Source organism: Mauremys reevesii, linkage group 10 (genome assembly GCF_016161935.1).
Source record: "Mauremys reevesii isolate NIE-2019 linkage group 10, ASM1616193v1, whole genome shotgun sequence".
NCBI classification, from domain to species: Eukaryota; Metazoa; Chordata; order Testudines; family Geoemydidae; genus Mauremys; species Mauremys reevesii.
Window position 1 is genome coordinate 3371980 of NC_052632.1, and position 27188 is coordinate 3399167.

At 44.0% G+C, this 27188-nt stretch overlaps 1 long non-coding RNA gene across 1 annotated transcript; it reads right to left on the reverse strand.

The window, feature by feature from the left end:
* Positions 1-7795: 7795 nt before the first annotated feature.
* LOC120373973 lies at positions 7796-17045 on the reverse strand. The gene is made up of 3 exons (XR_005585833.1): positions 16988-17045; positions 13092-13169; positions 7796-8749 (listed from the first exon to the last, which is right to left on the reverse strand). It is a non-coding gene; the product is annotated as an uncharacterized LOC120373973 (long non-coding RNA).
* Between the last annotated feature and the right edge of the window lie 10143 nt (positions 17046-27188).

The following is a 27188-nucleotide window of genomic DNA, read 5'->3' on the forward strand; positions in this document are numbered from 1 at the left end:
GATAGAAACAGGCAGTTGTATGGGCATGGATACAGAAGTAAATAAATAAACCCAGCCACCTGCTAATTAATGCAGCTCTGTTTTCTAGCTCTTCCGAGTCTACAGCTCGATGTCACAAACCAAAAATGAAAGAGTTTGCATTTCTGTAACACCTTCCATCCGGGGATCTCACAGAGCTTCAGAGTCACCAGATAAGCCTCAACACCTCTCATGCGGAAATTCAATACCATTCCACCCATTTTACAGCTAAGTGAGAGTTTGTATGATGTTTCCCCAAGTGGGACACTGAGTTGATGGCAGAGACCTGCCAGAGCTCTGCCCTAATCAATCACAAGGCAATGCTCCCTCCATAATGAGAAATTAAAGACAGTTAAACAGTATGTGACCAGCGACGCAAATGCCATTGGAAGCTAATCAGAATTGGGGATGCAACTTCCCTAGTCTGCTTTGAAAGTCCTAGCCTACAAAAAGAGATATTTTAACGACACTAACAATTTTCCTGATTATTTTTCAGATCCTGTGGCGAAAGCACATGACTTTCTTTTCTTCTGTCTCCTGTTTTGTTTAATACCTTCCATTTATATATAGGATCCCAAGCCTAGAAGATATTATTGGCTGGATCAAAAAAATATTGAACTGATGCAAACCATCTGTGAAACATTCCCTGAAAAAAATCAAACACTTGGGCCAAGGGCTATAATTCTAATGTGAATTATTTCCTCCTTTTCCGTTCACACATACACAGGAAATGGAAGGACAGTACAGCACCAGACTCCAGCAATGCTTCTATAGTCCTAGTGCTACCACCCTCCGGGGGCACCCCTGCCAAGGTAAGCAAATAGAGTCAAGTTCATGTCCACGACAGCCCTTAGATCTCCAGACCAACATCTCCCCAAGGCATTGCAGTTACATTTGCCGACACTCACAGAGACGAGCCTTTGCCCAAGGAAGGAAGTTTTCCTCCCATTCAATAAATGAACAGTTGTCACAGCCTCCCAGCCATTTTTGCAAAGCTTCGTTTCTTCATTTTTTCCCCCTACTAGAGTGTAATAGAAAAATAAAAAACTCAATCCCCCAGCTGCTGCTGCTGCTCAGCAGTGAATCCATTATAAAGATTAGAAGAAAACACTTCTCTCTCGCTCCGTGTTAAAAAAAAAAGGGGGGGAGGGGTGGATTTTGGGGAGCTCTTAATACTTGGTAGTTAGGGTTGATAAATGCTGGGGGTGAATTCCTGGCCCACTGACATCAGTGGGAGTTTTGCTTTCAACAAGGCCAGGATTTTATGTGCGGGGTTTTCAACAAGAAACATGTCTCAGAACTGGGGCCAGTCAGCTGCAAAGACATGCTCTGGGGTTCCCTTCATCACAACAGCCTTTCGGGGATGCCCTGAGGCACAACTCGCGGCTGGGAGTTGGCCCTGTGTAACAAGAAGTTTGCAGGAGAGCATGAAAGGGCACATTGTGTGCGATGCTCCAGTCACAAGGTGCGTCAGGTGTGCTGTGGGAAGCTAATGCTCTGCCTGAGCGCTACCATTAGCCACGAATCGGCCAAATGCCCAGACTGTACAGTTGCTGTCGGTGTATGGCTTTCCGTTTATTCTGAAATGTATTGGTGGGGAGGGGAGGACTTTGTTTCTTTATTTTATAACTTTGCCTCATTTCCGATGACCGTACATCTTGCTATCAGGGAGAGATTACATTTATCTGGAAGCTTGAACACCTGGCTGCAGCACTGGATTCTCTCCCTTAGGGGCCAGGCCTCAGTGTTCAAATCTGGGTTCTCCTGGTCCAGGCACAGCTCGTGCAAAGTTAAAATTGGGTTGTGTTCTGCGGCTGTCTGAGGAGGACTGCTCAGCTCTGAGGCGCTGTGCTCCTGGTGCCTTTCACCTGTGGGCCTTCGGTTCAGTTCTGATCTCTACTGAGCAGAGGGATAATTGAGGACTTGGCTGGTCTGGTGAGCCACTGACCGGGGGTGGCTTTTACGATGTGGACACCTGCTATGAGAAACGGAACTGAGCCCCTCTCTCATCTTTTCAGACAGCCTATTGCACAGCCACCAGAGGGCAGGGACTTCCAGCCAACACTCATGATTGCTTCCTACTTTTGTCCGATGTGTGGTTGGAGGAGCAACATCTCCTTCTCTGAGAAGCAAACCATTCCATATCCTGGCTCTGCTGGGTTTTAAAGCACTGCACAAACTCTTGTCAATCCACCCACCCCCAACTGTGAGGTAGGCCTGTATTAGCCCTGTTTCACACATGCTGTGCCAAGATTCAGATTAAATGATTTGCCCAGGGCAACAGAGGGAATCAGTGTCACAGCTGAGATTAGAACTCAGGCAATCCCCATTTCTAGTCCTCTGCTCACATTAACATGGCACATCACTCTCTAAAGACTGATTCAGCACTTCGGGCCTAATCCAGCAAGCGTAAGAGCACTTCCATTGAGCTGAACAGGAACTGGGGGCCCTCCGCATCTTATCTTGGAAGCTTTATCCTTGTCGATTGGAACAACTTGCTGTACTAGCTGCAGCACCAGCTGAGGTTTCTTGTGACACAGAAGTTCCCACTTACTGTATTTCTAGAACGTTTCCAACCCCTGTGAAGTTAATCCCTCCGATGTCATTTCTTTTCTTTCACGGCACAATTGCTTTTATTATATTGCAAGCCAAAATTATATTAAGATGTAAATATTTTGGGGCAAAGCTCCTTAATTTAAGGCAACAACATTAGAGATATTTGCAGTCTTACAGAGGATGGAGGCGGCAGTGGGGAAAAGAAGCCATATTTACCCTAAAGATAGTGAATGTTTCCTTAAACCTGAGTTATAAAAAGTTATCATGCAACTGTCTCTTTAGACCAGGATTGCAAAGATATAGTGACATTGCAGTTAATATTCTTTCTAAAGATTATGTCAACAATACAATGAGTCATGAAAAGATTCTGTTCTCAGATGACCAAGTCTCACAAGACAAACTAATGGACAGAATCTAGTCCAATGGAGAGCATTTTTCTCGGCTGCATTTGCAACCGCAGGCAACTGAAATTGCAGCCTGTTTCTGAGAGGTGAGTAATATACATCAGTGAAGAAAGCATCACAACTTTGGCTATGCCATGACCCTGCTAACCAGTGGGACAACACAACCTAAGTGTCATACCATGGTTAAAAAAAGCATACGTCGGTGAAACATCTCTCACTTCACTGACATGTGAGCATGCCACACAATATGAGGTTTTCCTGTGTTCTCAGTAAGCCAAGTCTTCTCTGCTGCATTTAGTCATGTGCAAGAAGAAGGGTGATTATGTTGTTAGGGCATATGATAGGAAGTCAGGAACTCTGGGCTCTCTTGCTAGCTCTGCCATGAACTCTCTGCAGGCAAATCACTGAATGGGGTTAATACTGCTTCCCTGTCGCACAGGAACTTAATTCACCAGGGACAACTTGTAATCACTTCTCTCACCCAAGCAGGCCCCAGTGAAGCAAACAGAACTTGCTCACATGAGTCACATGATACTAGTCTGGTTCTTATGGATGGTTTGCCAAGCACTTTGAGATGCCACTATGCAAGAATGATTATGTGAGTGGGTTAAAAAAAATGGAAGAGCGATTAAAAAGCTGTTCTTCCACACACACGCACACACCCCAAGGTGAGGTGGGAAAAGAAGGTGACAAATTCACTGCCACATTTTTTCACAGTTCATTCATGCCTAGAGAAGTTTGTTTTCTTTGTACATTCCAGAGCATTGAGGACAATGGGTCCAGTTTTATTTTACATACTGAAAAATATTGGGCCAGTCATCGGACAGATGTAAATACTTCATTATTTAGGCCTCGCTGTAATTTATTCATTGGTTTATGAACCCACAGCTCTCCAAGGAGCATGTCAAATCCATGATCTTCTCAAGTGCCAGATTCTGCATTTGGATCTCTCTGCTTTAACGGGCAGGAGCAACCAGACCCTACTCGATGGCCTACACAGCTGCAGAGGTGGAGACAGCAGGTTAGCCTTATGTTCATTTAGACTCCACATCACCCTCCCACCCCCTGCATTGTCTTTTGGGTTGATATAAAGCAGCTTAGTGCAGTTTGGGGCAGTTTGATACTGTTGGGGCTCTTCCAACATAAACATAAGAGACACAAGGATTGTATTTGTTTCCTTTGAAAATGTTCTTTTAAATTCTGCCTGCATTTGTCATGTCGTTTTGCACTGATTGAGGGGCCTTGTGGCAGGCCAGATCTCTGTCGGGGTAGAACCCTGGAAGTTGCTGGAGTTCTGCCGATTCACACCAGCTGCAGGCTGCTTCTGCACTGGGTTCGCCTCAGGCCTATTGCCAATTTATTGTAAGTTACGTTTTAATGTTACTGGCATGGGGGCTAGGGAACTGAGCTCGCAGGAGCCTTAGTGCATGGACTCCTCCTATAAATTATACAGTATTATATGAAGAGCTGCCCCTGTTGAAGCAGGACACAATACCAGGAGATTCTGGGTAAGATCTCCCCTAAATAAAGAAAGGGAGATTTGGACCAACTGGGACTGAGGAGACCTGTCAGTAGAAAACTATGAAATTGTTACTTTAAGGTCTCCAGCATCCAGAGTTCTGTTTTATTTTTTAACAGAAGAAAGAAGTCAATGGTGGGGGACATCCTACCTCATCTAGTTTCTCCCTCTGACCCCAGCAACTTTCCATGGGCATCTGAGCCAGCCTGGTTGGCTTGGCTTATAACTATGCTACAATTAAAAACCCAGAGCTAGAATGAGCCAGCTGTGGGTTTTTAATTGCAGTGTAGACCTACCCTTGGATTTGTTAGCCAAGCCTGGATAGGAATCCTCATACAACTCTGAGGAGGAGGAAACAAAACATATCCAGGTTTCCACAAAGTCACATGAAGATACCGCCCAGACGCAGAGATTCTTCAGTAAGTGACAGTATGTTTATCTGGGCTTCTCAAAGGATCCACATCAGCTTGATTTCCACACATCTGGATGTGTTCAGCAGCACCTAGCTAGGATACCAATGATGACAATAAAAAAAAAAAAAAAAAGCTTGGAGCATCACACGGGGCTTTATAAACTCTAATTAACTTATCCTTTTATGTGATTGCATGTGGGAAAACACAAGCCTGAAACAGAACTGCACGAGGATCCGACTCCAACATAGCTGGGGGAGAAACGTCAACATTCAGATTAAATAAGAGGGAGTCTCACACCTCGGCTACATTGAGGGCACACTGAAAAAGCAGGAAAATGTTTCCTTGTTAATGGGCATTCCTGTACCATTCGTCACGCAGCGTCGTGCCCGAGCGCCTCACCAGATGAAAGATATGAAGGGCAGAGCTCGGCGTTTATGTGCCACCTGTGTCAATACAACCTACACGCACCTTGGGAGGAGGCTCCAGGACAAGCAGCAGATCGTGTGTATTTGTTTGTGTGGATTTTCCTTTTGCAAAGAGCTGAATTAACAGCCCTAGAAACTGAATTCCTGTGATTATCCAGCAGAGAGATCCAACACTGGCAGTAGCAATGCTATGCTCTCCAGCATCCCTCACTCTGACCTGGAGCAGCCATGAGAATCATTCAGGCTGTGTCCAAAGACTTGGTCTCTCCGAGGTGGACAACAGGAGTGGCCATTAGCTCTTGTGTAACAAATATCTGTTCCAGTAGGTGATGAGCCAAGACCAAATTCATTTCATACAGGCTAAAGTAGTCAGAGCTTTAGGTCACTACTGAACTAGGCTGGATATGAGCCAGGAACCAGGACGTGAGCAGTCATTTATTTTATGACCAGTCCTCTGAACCACTCCGTCCCCAGTGTGGCAGATTTCGATCCTAAGTGGATTCTAGGGTTGTCTTAGTTTTGCTCAAAGTTTTTCCCCATTATAAAAATAAGTACTACAGTATTCTCCAAAACTGCTCCAAAACACTCTGTCTTACCATGCTTTGGGGGAGGCGGGGGGTTCACTGTAAAATGCTGTGAGTAAACATGCTCCTGTGATATGTGACTGGGTTGGAAGATTTCACTTGAGGAGATTAAAATGAATCACCTGAAGTGCCAATGCTCAGTCTGTCTTCCTCAAAAGGGTTCAGGGAAGTTACTCCAAATTCGCAACTAAGCGACTGAAAGCAAAATCCAGCCCCCTCACAGCCCTGGTTAACTGCAGATGAATCTGAAACAACACTCAAATCCAAAACTGCCGCAAACTAGCAGGTTTTGTAATCTGGGACCGGACCTCCTTGCTGGTTCTGGTTGGGACAGACAGACCAGAATCTTGTAAGGAGGCAGCTGTGAAGGCGAGGACTATAACAGGGTTTAAAAGAGAACTAGATACATTCATGGAGGTTAAGTCCATTAATGTCTGTTAGCCAGGATGGGTAAGGAATGGTGTCCCTAGCTTCTGTTTGTCAGAGGGTGGAGCTGCTTGGCAGGAGAGAGATCACTTGATCATTGCCTGTTAGGTTCACTCCCTCGGGGGCACCTGGCATTGGCCACTGTCGGTAGACAGGATACTGGGCTGGATGGACCTTTGGTCTGACCCAGTCTGGCCATTCTTATGGATAGCCAGAAGGATACATTTAGTCCCAAAATGATGGCAACCTCACTAGCTCACTGCTTATAAGATTTCTGCCAACATCTAATCGCAATCACTTCCATTTTGAGCCAAATTATTGTGAGAACAACTCATAAGATTTTGGAACCGTTGAATCTGAACTCCAGCCCTTGATCAACTTGGGGTTGTAGGCAGTGTAGGGTCCCTGAGACACACTTAAGCAGCTCCGACTTGTCCCAGAGAGAGCAGTGCCACACACACAGAACAGCGAGACCAGTACAATACAATTCACCATCTTACCTTCTCTCAAGGGTGAAACTGGCTCAGGTGCAGGGGCCTCACACGTGCCTTAGACACCACTTAAATCCTAATTTGAAAATTTAAGTGGTGCCTAGCCCTTGTGGTTGGTCCGCTGCCCAGGAGTGTATTTCACCAATAGAGCACAAGTCTTTTTCCATTGCAAAAAGAAACCTTGGCATGCTACTACACTTCTCTATACGCAGTTTGTTTGAGGAGACGCTCCTTAGATGCCCTTTAAAGCACTTGCCTTCTGAATTGGGAAGGGCGTCTTTAAATAAAAATTAAAAGGCAAACAAAGCCAATGTCTCCACTTAAAGGTTTGGAGATGATTAATGTGTTTAAACTATAAACTGTAGCTGTTTTAAGAGGAGATAAATATGAGATCAAGACTTCCAACTACACAAACAGTACAAAAGCGTAAGTAAACAGCCAGGACAAGTTTAGCACTTTCTTGGAGACTAACTTCTGCATACAATGCATGTGCTTCATGCCACAGCTCTTTCTGGAATATTTAAAGAGGAAGCAGCAGGCTGTCTCCAGACAGCAAGGCGTGATTGGCTTTCCTTTAGCAGAGACTGTACCGCACAAGGTCAGTACAAACTAGGCAGGTTGGTTTTAGAGAACGTGGCACATATTTGTACATAGTTTCCAATATAAAGCAAACAGAGAACAGCAACACCCAGTCACATTAAAAAGGTCGATAAACCATCATCACAAAGCATCCCTATTTGGTTTCAGAGATAGTCAATGTATAACTTAGCCGCATAAATATAGCAGCGTAGCTAAAGGCAGATTCCTCTCGGAATTCCACAGTCCATGGAAATGTTGCAATGCTGAGATTCTGCAAACTGCCATTTGCAGAGTAATTGCTGTTACTGCCAACTTCCCATTACAAATACAAACAGGCATATACAGTACATTAGCTTGGCTCCAGGTCTCCTTTTCAAAAGTCCTTCTCATCCTGGGCAGAAATTGGAGCTAACAAGATGGAGGGAAGCTGGCCTTGTTGGCACCTTGTGTGAATGTGTCGAGGATGTTTGCCATGAGCTGCACATTTTGCCAAGACCAACCATAGTGACAGAGAGCTGGAGAGTAGGACACAATAGACGCAGCTCTTTGCTGTTATTTTATTTATTTTACTGAATGGAACGTTTGTGTTACAAGGCGTTTGTTTTTTTTAAGGCTACAAACCTGTAGAAACAGATAATTGCATTTATACAAGACTTTTCCTTGACATTGTCTCAAGACTGGGACTTCTGGTGTGAGAAACAAGAATGAAACCATTCCTGAGCAGGAGCTAGATAGGATCATAGGAATTATAGATGCAAAGTCCAGACCCTCTGCATAAGGCATCATATTGCCTCCCTGACAGAGGATGTTTCTCCATAACGAGGTAGGGCCTGCTGTTTTGACTCTAGTATAAGTCAGATAGCAATGGGTACCATTGTGATAGCTTTGTGCCTTTTGCAGGCAACTGGTAAGAAGACCAACCTGCTCTTTTAGACCTGGGAATTTTGCCTATGACATTGGCAACTGGCGAAATATTCTGCCAGGGGAGGAAGGCAGCGGAGTAGCAGCAAGCGGGATTCTAACACAAATGAGTAAAGAACCCCAAGTCTTGAACGTTCTCTTGGAACATTTCGGGAAAGGGGTAATCACCAATGAACGCGTGTCACTTGACCAGGCTGGCACTGAGTTTGTGCACTGCTTTTCAGCAATCTCAGACATTGGACGCAAAGAGTCTTGTTTTAGTCTTGCACCCCGTGTTGTTGCGGGCGCGTGGCCCATCCTGTGGAAACCCACACATTTACTGCGTCCCAGTCCCCACTGCCTCCTGCTCAGCATCCCAACACAGCGAGGGAATTTTGTATCCGGAATGACATCTCTTTTATTGGCTCGCTCTCCTATAAAACAAGAGGATCCGTATTCAATGACCTTCTGCAACACTAGATCTGCCATTGATTTTCTGCATCATCTGCAGTTAAAGACCCCTTTGCCCTATACCAGGGGTTCTCAACCTTCTTCTCTCTGAGCCCCCTCCCCCAACATGCTATAAAAACTCCATGGCCCACCTCTGCCACAACAACTGAGTTTTGACATATAAAAGCCAGGGTGGCCTTACGGGGTAGCAAGCAGGGTAACCGCCTGGGCCCCACGCCACAGGGTCCCGCGAAGCTAAGCTGCTCAGGCTTCAGCTTCAGCCCTGGGTGGCGGGGCTCAGGGCCCCAGGCTTCAGCCAATCTAATGCTGGCCCTGTTTGGCAGCCCCCCCGAAACCTGCTCCCAGCCCCCCAGGGGGCCCCAGACCCCTGGTTGAGAACCACTGCCCTATACCCTCCAAGAGTAGTTCTGAGGGCTGTTCCCATCTGTGAAATCTCCACCCAAACATATGAGCCAAATTTTCCCATTTGCAGCTGCACGGCCAAACATGTCCAAAGACCAAATTGCTGGATTCATGACAGCCCATCTACCTGTCTTGCCACGCCAAAGATTTGCATGAAAAACCAGAAGAGCCCTCTGGTTCAATCAGAAGAGCCCTCATAGAATATCCACAAGCACAAAATGTAAACAACATTATGGAACATTCAATCGCAGCATAAAGGAACTTTTTGGAAAGCGCCACTGCAAGGAGCAGGATGGAAGAACCATACGTTTGTCTTTGAGGAATTAATTCTAATGTTGCTCCCCCCATGCAATAGATAAATGGGAACTTCCCCAAAATAGCCTCGTGGGAATGGTTCAGAGACAAAGGAGCGTATGTGCACCCATGTTCAATATAATGAGATATTGAAGCAGATGCCTCTTGCTGTGTGATAAAAATAGTTGTGCGGGATGATGGTGGGGGGGTTGGGGGATGGTGGGTTTTGTTTTGGGGCTTGGGTTGTGTGTTTATAACACATTGTGCCACACATGAAGCAAAATGATGCATTGGACTTTCTGCTGAAAGATTCATGTTGAGTTCAGTGGGCCATTTAGTAAGTAACTGTCGCTTCAAACAACATTCAGACAACAGGAAACAAGCCAGCAAAATGCTGTTCATAATCCTGCGTATGTTCAAACACTTTGACGGCTAGATAAACAGACTATTTAATTAAACCAACAAGTCATCATTTATTTTCACATCACAATAGGTTAAATGACTTTTTAGTCCCATTTTCCATAACAACAGAGCAGACTTTTCGGTCATAAAAGCTAAACTCTAATTAACAGCTGGTGTGGCTGTACTTGGCAGCATTGTGAGTAATTCAGTACAAAGCAAACACATTTACTATAAATGGCTTTTGATTGTAGAGACCAAGGTAATAGATGTTACACAGATCTGTGCCAACCAACGTCTGTTTATTATTTCTGAGGAGCTCCAACGTGGCCAAGGTGAAAGTAGTGATGGTTGTCATCAGAAAGATGGTAAATGGTAAAACATTTAAATTAGAACTGATTTGTATCATAAATAAGTAGTGGCATCCATGTGGTGCCCTTTGATTCACTACTAAAGGCCTAACAAGAATGCCAGACAAAGCTTCCCTTAGGTGGGACACATTTCTTACTTTGATGTTAGGAACGCTACTCTCTGAATTTCCAGCTAAGAAATTTAAACAAATGGCTCGTTGATTTCTCTGAATTGCCTACACACGTCCCTCTCAGACCTGGATGACAAACATTTCACATAGACCCTTTTCATGTGATGTTTGCAGAGTTCTTCATGGATTAATTGAGCTACAAAACGCCACCGGGCAATGGATATTATCAACCCCATTAGACAGAGACAATAGTGGGACACAGGTATGTGACTCAACCAAGGGCAGAGACAGAGCCAGGAATAGAATCCAGGAGCCACGACATACAATCCCCTTCGCTAACCACTAGACTTCACCTGTTTATAGCCTAAGAAGATATATACCAGGCTGTTGGGTTTGTTTTTCTCAGCACAGAAGTGTCATCCTTGCTGCGGGATATCAACAAATGTCACTTTGGCTTGAGATATAAAAATGCCCATCTCATCTTTTTCGTCCATAACTTTTTTTATTTGAAATCAGCACTTCTTTTATAAGTGCCCTGCTGTTGTTTCTGCCAGAGAGGAAGGAGGTTGAGTACTGTCAGCACTGGAGAATAAACAGTGTGTCAGCAGTGGTTGTTTACCTTTCTCCACCCTGCAGCAGTGGTTTAACCTGCCAGCAACATGATTTGCGTTGCTCCCCACACCTTGAAACTGCTCCAAGCCCAAGGTTTATCTGGGCATGCTGTCAGTCATGTCTAACTTTTTAATATATTTTATTATTTATGCAGAAATATTGACAACAGCTTGAAGCCCACAGCCATAAAAATTATTTAAAATCAATCTCTCATGCTTCAGTTACTGATTTTCAATTTAAATGGTCTCCCGGGTGATTTAAATATCTCGGTTAGCATCCAGGGCCCTGATATCGATCTTGTTTTTCAATGGAATGGTCCCTTCCTGCCATGCAGAAAAAGCTCTGGCCTCCTGGTGTCTTACAAAAGCAGAACTGAATTGCTAAAGATGAATTGTGCTGCCTGACATCTTTTATTTTCTTTTTTTCTCACCCAGATGGCAGTTTTTCTATAAAATTCTAACCGAGTTTATCCAATTAGATTGGAGGGGAACTATTTATTCTGAGATATTATAAAAGGACTTTGACCTTCAAATTAAACTGGGGATACTCACAGGGGTTTGAGCATATGATTTTTAGCACAATAGCATAGACCTCTACCATTTGAGCTAAAGGAGTAGTTGCATCATTAGCATGTAGCAGTAGTAGGCTGTTATCTAACAGTGAACCCGCACAAAAGGGGTACAACATTCCCAGTGTATGTTACACTAGAGGCTTGTCTACTATGGTTGTTATCCCTGATTAATTCCATTTGTGGTTGTTCTTAGTCTGGAATAAAAATACCTTATTCTAAATGAGTTTAATCCACTTAAAACTTATTCAGAATAAGGCACTCTTATTCCAAAATACATGTCCTCACATGAAGTTAATCAGTAATATTTAATCCACTTTAAATTCACACCTCACCATATTCCAGATTAATGTTCATGTGCAGACTACTCCTAGCAAGAGCCCAGGTGACCTTAGATTTCCTCGTTTTAGTTGTGTTATTTGGCAAGTCTACAGCATGTGTAGAAATCTGTTCATTAAACAAGAACTTAGACACAATCGCCTCCTTTGAAGGCAAGGCAGAATACAAGGTACTTTCCGACATATTTGGAGAGAGAGTCTAAACCGGGCAAGGAATATTACCAGCTGTTGAATGAGATCATGGACAACAACTACCCCGCCACTCCCCCCAGACCCAATTATGTTTTTTTTCCTGGCTTCCCATTTAGCTGATCCAAAAAACTGGGAAATTTTATTGCAAAAGGTATGGAAAAAATATCCATTTCCTTATTGAAATTTTTCAATTTTTTTTCCCCCACCAGCTCCGGTTTCCTAAAGGAAACCATGAAGGATCCTACATCAGTTGCTTAAACACAGTAGCTATGATATGAAACTACAACCAAAGAGAAGCAAAAAGATTCTGCTCTTTCTTGCACCAGTGTGTATGTGAAGTAATTCCACTGGCAATCAATGACATTTCTTCAGATTTTCATCACAGCAGAACTCTAGTGAGAGCAGATTTATAGAGCACTGGATTTATCCTGGTATAACTGGAACAAGAATTTGACTCGGTACATAGAACAATGGATTGCAAGACCACAAGGAGGTGAAATAACTCAACAGAAGAGAACAGGGAAAGTTAGCAAGGACTTTTCCTTGAGAGTTAGCAGTGTTCATGCATGCATGCTAATGTGTGCCTGGGTACACATACAATGCAGAATAAATGTAACAATCAGAATATAAACTGAAGACTTTCCAGCTTGGAGTTCATCTGTGGTTTCTAGACATGGAGCATGGCCTTACCAAAGGCATCTCCCCTCTCAAACGGTCCATGCAGTTACCTACACCTATTGGCATTACTGCTCAAATCATTTCCCTGACCACCTGAGCAATCTCAAACTGGAGTTAAGCCTTTATCCTCCATATGGGACCTAGCATTACCTCTGGAGTGACTCTCCATGATTTGTGATCAGAAAGTTGCCTTGACATTCAATCAGTATCTCCTGGCATCACATGGCAGTAGGAGCTTGCACATGTAGGCAAAAAGCTTTCAGTGTGACAGCATGTAACCTTCATAGAGGAAAGCACAAAAAATAGAACAATGCAAGTGTCGGAATCCTAGTGTCACTTACCAGCTGTCTAACTGGAAGGAGCCATTTTTATCTGCACAAGCAGAGTAATGTTACCGCTGCCAGCATTTGCTTCCTATTCTGGAAAAAAGAAAAGAACATAAAAGTTTAAAAGATTACTTTTTATTTTAATCCTTTGGAGGAGCAGAAAATAAGATAACTACTCAGAGATAGACACAAGTGTATGAACAATAATTATTGACATTTGAAATCTTGTTCATGTCAGCCAGGACATGGGTCCTATTTTAGAACAAATATTCTTTATTTGGGACATCAGTTTATAAATCCTGCCATGTGACTCTACAGAACCGCAAGGATTTTGCAACCGGGCAGTGTCAACTACACAGCCTGTAATGGGGAGAAAATGAGTTCAGCTCCCAAGTAACCCATTAATGACAGTAACAGCCGTGTGGAATATTATAAATACACAAACAATTCTGCATTATGGTGGGATTTATGTATTTTTACACTTTGGATCCTTTAAAGTGCACCTACCCCTGCTACACCCCAGGTCATTTTCACTCTCTGGACAAAGGGGAGTATTTTAATTTCCAATATAGAAGTATCTGGCTGAAACTAAGTGGTGTAATACTAACAACAGTCTGTACTTCCTTCAGGCCTCCTACCTGAAGAGCTCAAAGCACTTTCTGGATATTCACACAATACACCTGTGAAGTAAAATAATATCTTCATTACTAATACCACCTCAGGTAGGTTGTGTTTCAGTGAATCCCACAAAGGCCAGTGGTTTACCCAGGCTTTTAGGGAGGCTGATGGTGGGAGAGGAAAGTATTGTCTGGGCTTGATTGTATTTATTTTAGGGCTGTTGATTAATCGCAGTTTACTCACACAATTAACTCAAAAAAATTAATCGCGATTAATCACACTTTTAAACAATAGAATACCAATTGAAATGTATTACATATTTTGGATGTTTTTCTACATTTTCAAATATATTGATTTCAATTATAACACAGACTATAAAGTGTACAGTGCTCACTTTAAATTATTTTTATTACAAATATTTGCACTGTAAAATGATAAAGAAATAGTATTTTTCAGTTCACCTCATACAAGTACTGTAGTGCAATCTAAGTGCAACTTACAAATGTAGATACTTTTGTTACATAACTGCACTCAAAAAACAAAATATTAAACTTTAGAGCCAACAAGTCCACTCAGTCCTACTTCTTGTTCAGCCAATCGCTAAGACAGACACGTTTGTTTACATTTACAAGACATAATGCTGCCTGCTTCTTGTTTACAATGTCACCTGAAAGTGAGACCAGGTGTTCACATGGCACTTTTGTAGCCAACACTGCAAGATAATTATCTGCCAAATATGCTAACCATTCATATACCCCTTCATGCTTTGGCCACCATTCCAGAGGATATGCTGATGACACTTATTTAAAAAAATGCATTAATTTAATTTGTGAATGAAATCCTGGGGAAGAACAGTATGTCTTCTGCTGTTTTACCCACATTCTGCCATATATTTCATGTTATAGCAATCTCGGATGATGACCCAGTGTATGTTGTTCGTTTTAAGAACTCTTTCACTGCAGATTTGACAAAGCGCAAAGAAGGTACCAATGTGAGATTTCTAAAGATAGCTACAGCACTCGACCCAAGGTTTAAGAATCTTAAGTGCCTTCCAAAATCTGAGGGGGATAAGGTGTGGAGGATGCTTTCAGAAGTCTTAAAAGAGCAACACTCCAGTGTGGAAACTACACAACTGAACCACAAAAAAAGAAAATCAACCTTCTGCTGGTGGCATTTAACTCAGATGATGAAAATGAATGTGTTGGTCTGCACTGCTTTGGATCGTTATTGGACAGAACCCATCATCAGCATGGACACGTCCTATGGAAGGGTGATTGAAGCATGAAGGGAAATATGAATCTTTAGCGTATCTGGAACGTAAATATCTTGTGACACTAGCTACAACAGTGCCATGCAAACACCTGTTGTCACTGTCAGGTGACATTGTAAACAAGAAGCAGGCTGCATTATCTCCTGCAAATGTAACCAAACTTGTTTGTCTGAGCAATTGGCTGAACAAGAAGTAGGACTGAGTGGACTTGCAGGCTCTAAATTTTTACATTGTTTTATTTTTGAATGCCGTTATTTTTGTACATAATTCTACATTTCTAAGTTCTACTTTCATAATAAAGAGATTGCACTACATTACTTGTATTAGGTGAAATGAAAAATACTATTTTTTGTTTTTTTACTGTGCAAATATTTGTAATCAAATATAAAGTGAGCACTGTACACTATGTAGTTTGTGTTGTAATTGAAATCAATATATTTGAAAGTGTAGAAAACATCCAAAAATATTTAAATAAATGGTATTCTATTATTCTTTAATCACGCAATTAATCACAATTTTTTAAATCTCTTGACAGCCCTAATTTATTTACAAAAGGTACTGAATTGCTCACGCAATTATAATAACCACACATGCAAATTAAGCATACTACTGTACAGAATTTTTTGCATTCACCAAATGCGTTTTCTCCAAAACTCATGCCATAAAAACATTGTCTTGAATCAAGCAATGAGACATAGAAGGGTTACAAAGCACCTTAAATTATAAGCTTACTAGTAATGTTATTTAATCATAAGGTTTTCGTTTCCAAACCTAACATGAAAATGATTGAGCACAGCACAAGCACAAATGGCTTGGTATGTCACATGTTATGGAAATATCTCCAAGAGAACAGATTTTAGGGAATTTATTTGAGCGTAATAGCATTGTCGGAAAAGCAGCTGGGCTGTAACTTAGAATCCTGCATTTGGGGAGCTGGAGAAGCCAGATCCTGCTAATGGCCCGTTTTGTCTGCATTTTTCCAGGTACAAATGGACCAAGAATGTGGTGGACTTTATTAGACTGGTCACTGCGGGGGGGTGTGTGTGGAAGGATACAGTAAGGGAGCTCCGCGTCTAGAAAGGGCTTGTTACAACTGGTTCCTTGGACAGAACACCGCAGAACCTCCTGTCCCTGCTCTCTTCACGCAACCACCAGCCAGACGGCATTGTTATTTGGTAGATTCAAGCACCTGTGCATATGTATCTTATTCTTCTGGGCCCAGCACTTTCCAGTATGACATGGACAGGAAGAGCTCTCTTTGAGCTTGCATTAAGGCAGTTTATAATCTGCCTTCAGAGCCTGGCCCTGGGGCAGCTGGCAGGGGAAGGAACCAGGCACTTAGGAGACAAACAAACATAAGAACGGCCATACTGGGTCAGACCAAAGGCCTCCTTCAATTATTTCCCACAGCCTGGGCTCCACAGAAGTGGCAAAAACGACCAGCCTGAACCAGCTGCCAGCAAAACCTCCCCCCTGTCCAGTTTACGGGTGCCCCTCTCCTCCGGCCCTAGTTCTCTGTACTGTTCTCCCTCTTTTTCCCCCACACCTCATATGGCTTCACAGAAGCTACAGGAGCCAGGTGAGCAGCTCCCAGACCTCCTGCTGACAGCCTCTCCAGTTTGTGGCTCCAGCAGCGGGCCCCCATTAGGGGAGGGGCACTCCCCTACCCAAAGGCTGGGATCCTGCCTCAGCTCACTGCAAGCAGATGGCTTCCTTTCCCTACTATACTCCAGACACTCCCCCCCCTTATCTCTGGGGGAAGAAAACAAGTGAGGAAACCCCACCCAGCCTGTGCTACCAAGATCATCCACTATTGTATGTGATTTTTTGGGCAAAAGCACCAGCCTATTCCCCCTCCCCCCCCCCTCAGGATGTGGGGCTGGGAACAGACACAGCTGAATTTAACATTAGTAAGCAGCTCAGGTCAACTCTGCCTTGGCTCTTCAGTTTTAGGCTCTTTTATTTGCTACCAGGGCAATAAACCCAAAACATAATGACACCAACAACTGAAAAGAGCATTTACCCCCTTCCATCGCACTGGGACAGGTAGTAGCTGCTGCCTCCTCCACCCAGCTTTCACTTGCTAGACTGAAGGAGGTAGGCAAGGGAGCCAGTTTTAAAGGGCCTGACTCCTCCCCCTCCAGCCTGCTCCACGAATCACAGCTTGGTTCCTACAGTTTCCTGGTTTTTTTCCCTGAAGGGCCTTTTGTCTGCCCCTCAGAGCCACGCCCCCTACCTGCCTTCTTCCCGAATTGGAGGAGAGCAGGGCACATAGCAGCCATACATGTTCCGCCTTCCAATGCTATGGCCAGTCTCCTGCAGCCCAGCCCCCGTGCAGCCTCTCGCCAAGAGGAGGCTGGTAGAGGAGCCAGTATAGTGCTTTAGGACAGTTCCCCCATGCCAAGGTTTCCTCCACCAGTTCTATCTGCCACATTAAAGCCTGCTTTGCTCCAAGGTCCCTGCCCGAGGAAGCCTTAGTAGGCCCAGGAAGCCCACCCCAGAGCGTGGGCAAGAGCAGAATTAAACCCCAAGGGAAAAAGCTGCCCCACTTGGCCAACCTTTCTACTCTCCCCATTACACAGACCCAGCAAAGCTAACGCCAGCTCTCCCCAGGGCCACAGCGGCGTGGGCCTGACAGCGGGAGAGGGAAACCCCAAGGCCTGGCTTTCACTCGCCTTGTTCTAGTTCATTCTATACCCTGTTGTAAGTTGTCAGGTCAAAGCTTAGTTCATTTCACCTGACCTTGAAGCTGGTATGAAGACAGAGGGTTATTTCCCGCTTACTAACTGGACGAGGTGCTATGTGAGTCCAGGGTCACTCACGTGTCAGGCCTCATTTTCTCTTTCCCCCAGACAGTCTTGTAGCTCAGTCATTGTCTTTTGTTTGGTTTTGGTTTTGAACATAAGCAAAAAGGTAAGAAAGGGCCTTTGGTTCAGCAGAGATTAGCAGCAGTTAAAAAACAAGGCAATTTGTTTAGAAAGGCATCCTTTCTGGCTGATTTGGAAAGGCGACTTCAGTAATGAAAGCCAGCCTGAGAAAAACTGGCATTTACTTTGGGTGACCTGTAGCTAAGTCTATCGCTGGTGCTGAGTAAATACAGCGAGGAGAGAAAAACACAATGTCCTAAAGCAAACACCAAGGACAAGCTTGATGAGAGTATTTAAGCAGTTATTAGAGAGGATTTGATTGCAGGCCTTGTCAGAGCCCCATGGAACATGTGATGTTTGTTTTAACAGCACTTAGCAGCTATCCTGTTAAGGAAAAGAACAAAGTGTAGGTGTTATAAAGTCAATATTTTTACAAGAAGGAGTGTGACAAAGGTCCACAGAGCTGCAGTGAAATGAAATTGCTTTCTCATCGGTTTATACAGCTTAACTGAAGTTTGTATTATTTTCCCGTACTTTTCCAGATGTGTATGCCATAAAAGATTAAGATCACAGAACACAAATGATTATTTCCACTGATGAGATTACTGACCTTTTTATGTTTGTTTTATTTTATTTTTTTCCTTAAGTAGAAGATGGATTTGGGAATCAAAAAGCATATTATGAGACCGTGCAAATTTCTACTTCAGCTGGGCACCTGGAGTTCTTACGGTTGGGTAGTCACTTTTATTCCAAAGTCTTGTCTACTCTCAAGTCCTTAAAGACGCCACAAATAAAATTAGGCCTTGAGCTGAAATTTCTCCTGGTGGTTGTTAGCCAAGAGGTGGATTTCTCTGTAAAGCCCAGTAAAATTCCCTGTGTTTGGTTCTGAGTTATTGGAATGTGAATTTTAAGCCTTAAAGACAAATTTTCAAACACTTTTCTTGCAACTGGGACCATAAGAAAATGGATGCTTCTTAAAGCTCCTAGTTGCCTATAAATTTAGGGCCCTCCATAGCAGACTTCATAGCTGCTAGCCCCCGTGAGTTCTGCAGGACTCCTGGCCTTTAGAGCTACAAATGTCTCTCCAGAATTAGGAGCAGTTCTCCACAGCAGCAGATAGGATAGTGCCACTTGAAACATTACCTCCCAAACATTTCCCTACACACACCCGCCTCAAACGCCCCTCCCCACCCCAGTGGTCTTACTTACATGCAGTGCTGTAAATTTAGTCTTTTCCGACACTCCCTCTAAACTCCCAATTCCTGGGGAAATCCTTGTTGGCCTCCCACACCATCCCCAGGGTGCAGAATTACAGGCTGCCCTACACATATAGATCATCCTATCATGCCACCAGTGCCAAGGGGACTGGGTCAGATTTTTTGGAGGGAAATAACTACCACAAAAAAAAAAAGTTGAAATTTTCCTATATTTTTCAGGTTTTCTATGAAACCCTAACATTTTTCTATTTATGGCAACTGAAAAATTTCAGCCTTTCAGGCAACAATTTTTGGTTTTATTTAATCTTTTTGCCTGCCTGGTTGAATTTTTCCAATTTTGGTTTGCCAAAAAATAATTTTTTTAAATTTGTTTTTGTTTGCCCCAAAATGAAAAATCTACAGTTTGGCAGGTATTTGTGGTCAAAAATAGACTTCCCAGAGAAATTTCCAGTTCAATAAAATTAGCATTTGCCAATCTAAAAAAAAAAACAAAAACAAACAAAAACATAACCACCATTAAGACTAAATTTTCAACCAACTCCAGTGTTGGGGCTATGGAAAATTACAACAGCCCCTGGGATAAAGTTGTCTCCCTGCAGCATCCCTCTAGTTTCTGAGAGGCACAGGATTCTTTTCTTCATGCCTCTGACCCATAGACATAATCCAGCTCCCAGACAAAGACTCAGTCTGGCTGCTGGGTCCCTAGATTTAGCAAACATATGGTACTAAAGACTACTAAGGGGTTGGCATTACTTCCTACTTGCTGATGGAAACCATATCTCCAAGTGTTCTGAGCTTTGCATGTTTAAATTCACACCTGACCTTGCATTTGCAGATCTGTGCTTTTGGTGCATACTGTAGAGAGGATCAGCTGTATCCTTATTGCAGCTATTAACCTCTGCTTTTGAGGACATTGGCGGTAAATGAGTAACTTTTGATTCCATGGGCAATAGGAAGAAAAGTCACAATGTTGATGCCAGTGCACTCCAATAAATGATTTTGTTTCCTTGTATACATGTAAACACAATGATTTTATACACAGGAAAAAGTTAACCTGTCAGGTTGAAAATTTTCAAGCATTTTTAAACATATGTATGTATGTAACCCCAGAGATGGTCCCAAACCAAAACTCCGATTGGAACATCTCCAGATCTTAAGAACTTTGGAATCCAACCGTAGATCCAGATCCACATTTTGTGAAAGGCCTCTGTCTTTATAATGGGCTGAACCAAAACACTGACATTAAACAATCTCAGGTTTTCACAGTCAGATGGAAATCCAGACTCAGATATCAATACTGCAGCATGAGTCCATCCACTGTATTTTATGGTTTATTTATATGGTTTCCTTCAAACGTCATTTAATCAGAGAGTAATATATATGCATTGCCTAGGAACAAAGCAATGGGTTTTCCGATATCTGTCTTTTCCCAGTCCCTGCATGCGTGAAAACACACACACACACACACACACTGCCACAAACATCACCTGCAGGTTTTACTTTTCCAAGCAACACAGTTTCTATTAGCATATTAATCCTGTCATAAACGCCAGAGTCTAATTTGCAACTTGCTACCTCACATGCCAAAGGACTGAGTTAAAAATAGTAAACTGCAGCGAGGTTTCCTTGTTTATAAGGCTCTGATTTAAAACTAGGCCAGACGAAAAACACATTGGAGGTCTCTGGTCATTTTGTTCTTTTCATCCAGGCTTAGCTGTATTTTCTTGCCATTCTGGTCCCCATGCTGACTTTGTAAATAGCAACTCTGTCTTGTTTACAGAGCTAATGTTGGCATTTTGTTATAAATGGTAATACCAACATGATAAAGTTAATTACTTATTAGTTGGAATCTAATTTGTGTTGAAGGCTGAATTCATTAATAGGTAGAGCTTGTGTTTAACCAAGTGTTTTTCAAAAGCTCCTGAAGAACTAGCGCTGGTTAATTCACAGCCCTAGAGCGAGGTCCTAGTCACTCTCAGTGGATGTGGAGGCCACAAGGAGCACAGCATGCTCAACGCCCTCTGTTAGAAAACTTATTAACAGGACAGTTGAAAGCATTAACGTACTGGAGCTAAGAACTCCCAATGCAATATCTAGTTCAGCTAGGCCAAGATCAGGTCAGTGTTTACATTGTGTTATTTTTCACATGGATTTCTCAAAGTGGGTGTGGAAACACATTGGCATCCTAAGTGAAGCAAAGCCCAGTCCTACTTCCATTTCAAGTCAATGGCAAAACCCAGCGTGGTTGTAGTGTGTTGTCAGGTCCATTTAAGTGCAGTTCTGAAAATAAAAAATAAAGGTTTAAAAATAAAGGCCCATAACTGTAGAGAATGATTTTCACAATCCCTTCGTTGGTCCTTCTCTCAAACAGGCCTTACAACCATCACATCCTACAGAGAGAAAATTTTAGCATTATATTTGAAGAAAAAAACAAAAAAAAAACCCTTCTCCACGAAGCTGTTCCGAGTTAAAAACTTGCTATCTGATCTAGCGCTTTGAGCTCCATTTCACAGAGATTAAATCCCAGAGTGATTTAGACACCTAAATCCTATTTCAAGGGGAGCTGGATGATGGCTGACTCGCCTAAGGTCAGGCAGAAAGCCAGAGACAGAAGCAGGTACTGACCCCACGTCATGCCTTTTTTAGTACCATGCCTTAACCACAAGGCCAATCATCCCTCTAGCTTGAGAGAAATAACTATTTCCTAGTGAATTCATTTTTCCCCAAAACCTTCTATGCTGCTAGATGTAACATTAATACCACACCAGACAAAACATTGTCCTTAAAAGACTCTTGTTACAGCCTGTTGGCTGGGATTAATTCACAGAACTCTACATTGTCCGTGATTAAAAAAAAAACAACTGGTTTGTTAAGTAACCAGGCCAAGAAAGTCAGCAGAGGTTATGGTGTATACACGCCAGTGGCTACATTCAACATCAGACTGGATTATATAGTGTAAAATAATTCTTCCCCCGCACTCGAGCGTGACACTGGCCCAGCAATGGCACACAACACTGCCAGACAGGGCAGCGAGGGACCTGACGTGTTCTGTCTCTACGATCATTGCCAACGTGAACAGTTTCTGCCAGGGATAATGTTCCACATAAGCCAGTCACCAGTGGGCCATGTGCACACAGTGATGAGGGGATTGTTTTCTGCTCTCTTGCTAGTCCCACGGAGTCCTGTGGCCTTTGGCCTGTACATTGAGTGCGATGCAATGATCCACCAGGAGGATGCCGCAATGCAGAAGAGAAAGAACAGCAAAGCCCCGCCTCCTTGACTTCAGCGCAGCAAAACCAGCGTTCTGCCAGGAAGGGGCCAAGATTTACCCCCCCCCATGCCCCCAAATTCCCAGCAGCTTTGTGGGCAGGGCCAGGCTCTTCAGAAACAGATCTGAGGAACCCCCCACTCGGTCAGAGAAATAGCCTAAAACAGGACTCCCGCAGGGGCTCCTGGCCGGCTCCCATAAACTTCCCCCAGCAAAATCAGCTCTCCTCTGGTTGGGCCCTGGCAGACCCCTACCTGTTATCTTCTGGTGGGGAAACCTTGGTGGCCCAGCTGTCCCACCAGGTACAGCTAGGGGAAGACAATACGCTGCTGGAGGTGGGAGCAGGCTTATTTGGGAATCTCCCCATTCTCTCCTCACACCCAAACTTCCCCTTTCCCGGCCATTTGAAATAGCAGTGGAATCGCTACTCTGAAATTAGCTAGCATAAATGTGCAGTCCTACGTGTAGGGCTACAGGCCCAGGTCTGGGAGAGTAAAGGGGGCTGTAAACCTTTAGCCTGAGACCTGCTGCAGACAGGTTTGCCCCCAAGCACAAGTTTAGAGCAACCCTAAAGCTGCTCTAACTTTCCCCTGACCTGACTCCAATGGCCCTACTCCTGATCTTTTAAAGAGAGGGGGAGCAAAGAGCTCCCTCCATCAGTCCCTACCGGGTCCCTTGGGGAAGAGGAATTCTCAGGCAACCAGCTAACCCAGTTTGTAGTTGCTTTGCACTGGCAGCCTGGTACAAAGTAGCAACATTTATTTTAAATTTAAAATGGCCCTGGGCCCCCACCCACCACAGGCAGCGCAGGGGAGCTGGGCAGCTTCTGCCTGCTCACTCTACATGGCTGCTGGCCCCTCCCTGCAGCCCCTGGGTGTATGCGTGGGGATCTGTGTCCACGTATGCTGCTCCCATCCCTGCGGCCAATAGGAAACTGCAGGGGCAGTGCCTGGAGGTAGCAGCGCATGGAGGCCCCCCGGCCCCTCCCTGCCTAGGAGCCCCAGGTAAGCGCCGCACTCCCCCCCACCCTCCCCAGATCCTGCACCTCCACCCCTCTCCCATACACCCCCTCCCGCCCCCAAACTCCCTCCCAGAGCCTGCACCCCCTCCCCTTTCCCACACACCCCCTCCTGCCCCAAACTCCCTCCCAGACCCTGCACCCCCTCCCATCCACAAACTCCATCCCAGTGCCTGCCCCCCCTTTTCCACACCTCCTCTCCCAGAGCCTGCACCTCCCATTCCCAAACTCCTCACACACACACACACACACCCCACCCCCAAACTCCCTGCCAGAGCCTGCATCCTGCACCCATCCCCTGCACTCCAGACCTCCTCCCCCCACCCAAAGTCGCTCCCAGAGCCTTAGGCAGGTGGGGGGGCAAAGTTTTGAGGGGGTGGCTCTGGGCATTCTGGGGACCACCAAAATTTCTACAAACCTGCTGCCCCTGGTTGGGTCTCTGTGATGCAGGAGCAGCTGCTCCATGGCCAGTAGGAGAAGATTTTTTCACCCCCCAGCTCGGCCAGGGGGGTTACCAGGATGTGGGCCATGTATGGCGCAGCAGGATTTGAGCTGGTATGTGGCTGAGGTGCAGTTCGACCCATCACAAATGAGGCGCCAAGTGCCCAGAACTTAAACAGGGCCACAGTGGAGCCTGCACTTTGTGTTGCTTTCTCCACACTTCCCTGGCTTCAGAGAGAAAGAACCTAGGTGCAAAACACAAATATCACACGTCAGGGAAAATGCAGAGAAGGCTCCACGCTGACGTCATACCATTTTTTCTCTGCCTTTCAACAGCCTTCCTTACCATAGATGTGGTCAGGCCCTCTCAGAGGCCCAGGCCACTTCCAGCTTTTGAGGCCCCGAGCCATAAGAAAAATAAACGACCCCTGAAAATAAAGTAAGGCGCCAAAAAAAGAGAGAGACATAATTTGAATTTTTTTTATTTAACAAATGCTTTTCTAGCCTTTTTCTGTGCAAAAAAGAAATATGTCTTAACAAATCACCTCTCTTAGTTGCTTAAATTTGCAATTCTAAGCTGAGAGCATGTCACATTTTGGTCCAATAGGGATGCGCATAAAAACAAGCTGCGAAACTTATCAAATGCCAAAAAATTAACAAGTGTCTAAATTTGAGGCCCAGGCCAAATGGCCCTCCTGGTCCCCCCCTCTGACTGACCCTGGATATGGTAATATGACCTAATGGGCTCACTTAAATCCTACAGGCAGATTAGACTTAATTTTGAATTTCCTTGCTTTTGCAGGCCTTTAAGAAAGGCAACTTGTTATTTGCACAGTTATCAGTTATCTACTTTGAAAACATATGGAATAGAAATGTTTCAAGAAACCCTGCCTGTACCACTGGTGCATTTCCAGCAGTACAGAACGCACCCCGCATTACTGGCACGGGAAGTTCTAGCGCTGTGGTTCTCAACCCGGGGTACGCAGAGGTCTTGCAGGGCGTACATCAATTCATCTAGAGATTTACCTATTTAGCTACATAAAAAGCACTAGTGAAGTCAGTACAAACTAACATTTCATGCAGCCACAATAAGAAAGTCAGCAATTTTTCAGTAACTGTGCTGTGAAACCTTTGTCTTTTCATATGTGATTCTGTAAGCAAGTAGTTTTTAAGTGAGGTGAAACTCATGTACACAAGACAAATCAGACTAAGAAGGGATCCATTGCCCTAGTGTACTGCGGAGAACTGCCAGCAAATTAAGCTCAGAGCTGTAGCATGAGACCTATAATGATTCACACAGCAAATCTCAAGAGGCTCCGTTTTGTGCATGTGTGTTAGATGGGTAATTTCCTTAAAGAAAAAGGTGCAGAAAGGATCCATCTGTGCTACCGTTTGGAAGAGGACTCTCAGAAAGGTGGGCCAGACCGGCACTAGTTCCCAGTGCTTTTATAATACAAACCTGGGCCTCCCCCAGCCCCATAACAAACGCTAAGGTCCCAGGCCTGCAGCTTGCTGAGGGATTCCTGCAGATGCCCTGTGCCGTCAGCTCCCAGCGCTGTCCATAGATGTTAAGGATTTGAGAACTGAGCCCCAGTTAGGGAGCAACTCCTCACCGAGAGCTTTGTTGGCTTTAGTCAGTGTTACATCGCCACCTGCTGCACACACGTTTTATTGTTTTCTGCAAAGAATTTTCTGTGCAACATGAGCTTTCTAAGAGCCAGTTTACTGAGGGCTTGTCTACATCAGGGCCTTTTGCTCCAGTTTGAGCTAGCAGGAAAGGCACTTAGTGCAAGCGCAGTCCACGTCCAGCAAGCCTTGTGCAAAACCCCCTACTGGAGCTCCAGAGTCTATAGGTTATCATGTCTCGCTACTAAATCCTGAAGCCAGGCCGAGACATTTATTTTCAAGGTAGGAAACATCGCTCTTATGACAGGATTCTGTCCAAAAACCTTTCCGCTATTATTCCGTCTGACCTGATGGAAGGGTGAGGACAGCTGTTACAGAAAGTCCGCTGGTCATTGTAAAGCCTTCTGCACCACCTACCTCTGATTTAGAGCAATGTGAAAGAGGAGAACCAAACCTGCAGAAGTTAGCAAACATTTTCAAAAACCTTAAGTACTCCAGAAGGGCTAGTTAACCTAGAAACAGTTACTCTTGTATCCTATTCTATCTGATTCTCCTGTTTGCTTACATTTTGTCTGATAAAGTTTGTAGTTGTTTGAGCCAACAAGGAACCAGACAGATGATCCACTGCTGTAAGGATTCATTTATTCCATTTCTCTGGTTTTCAGCTCCAGAACACTTTCCAACAATAAAGAACAAAAAGTAGAGTTCACATTTATGCACTGGATTCCACTGCTGATGGAATCCAGTGACAAATTCCATCTTTAATAATCCAGCCAGATCATCATCCAGAAACTTGGAACAGGCTTAGGAGTAGGGCTTTACTCCTGTCTGAGAACTGTATTTTAGGGCTTTCTTCAATTGAAAAAAAAAGATGGTAAGAGAACTTGATGGTGTGCATAAAGATAGAGAATAATTAAATATGATTATAGCAGAAAAAGTGCCGGGGAGAGGGGTGTGCAACTAGACACCTAAAACTCAGCACACTGGAAAAAAATTGTTCACTAATTAAAATGTTTGCATCTGAATTGCAGATTAAATATTTGTTCAACTCCAGCACTTTCAGCAAAGCAGACATGGGGAATTAAATGGAATTCCTCTGTGGGGAAATAATGGTATAAGTAACTGTCTTCTCCTGTGAACTAATTCATAGCAAATCAGCTATAAGGAAGCCATATCTGCTTTCTCCCTGGCTGAAGAGGAGATTCCAGAGCAAGTGGCAAAATCAAGAGGGGAAAAGTAATGTTTTCCAGGGGAAAAAAAAGTATTTTTTTTAGAGCAGCAACCTTTTTATGGCATCTTTTCTGTAAAACTGAATGTAGCCACAGGCAGTGTAATTTTAGCATGTGATTGGATTATTTTTAACAGCATAGTAATTTAATATCAATCATGACAGAAAGACAAGATGAATTGTATTTATGGGAAATACGGTGTGACTTGGGGGAAAAGGATAATTTACTTACCTGAAATTTGGAGTCTGGGACTAGATCATCAGTACAGACCCGTACTCAGTACTTGTCTTCTGTGGTCTGTGCAGATACATCCCAGGAGTGGAGGTCTGTACTGACAGCACTTGGAGGAGGAAGGCAGGGTTCATGATGTATATTGGCACATAAAAATGTGACTTGCTTATAACAATGGATAAAATCCTGCCCCTTGGCTGCTGAAGCGATGCAGCGGTAGTAAGAGCTAGTCATTTTAGAAATTATTTTTCCCCATAAGATGACTTCTGACGAGAATTATGCAGCCCCAGGTGGAGGTGAACGTCTGGCACTAGAGGAGAGGACCAG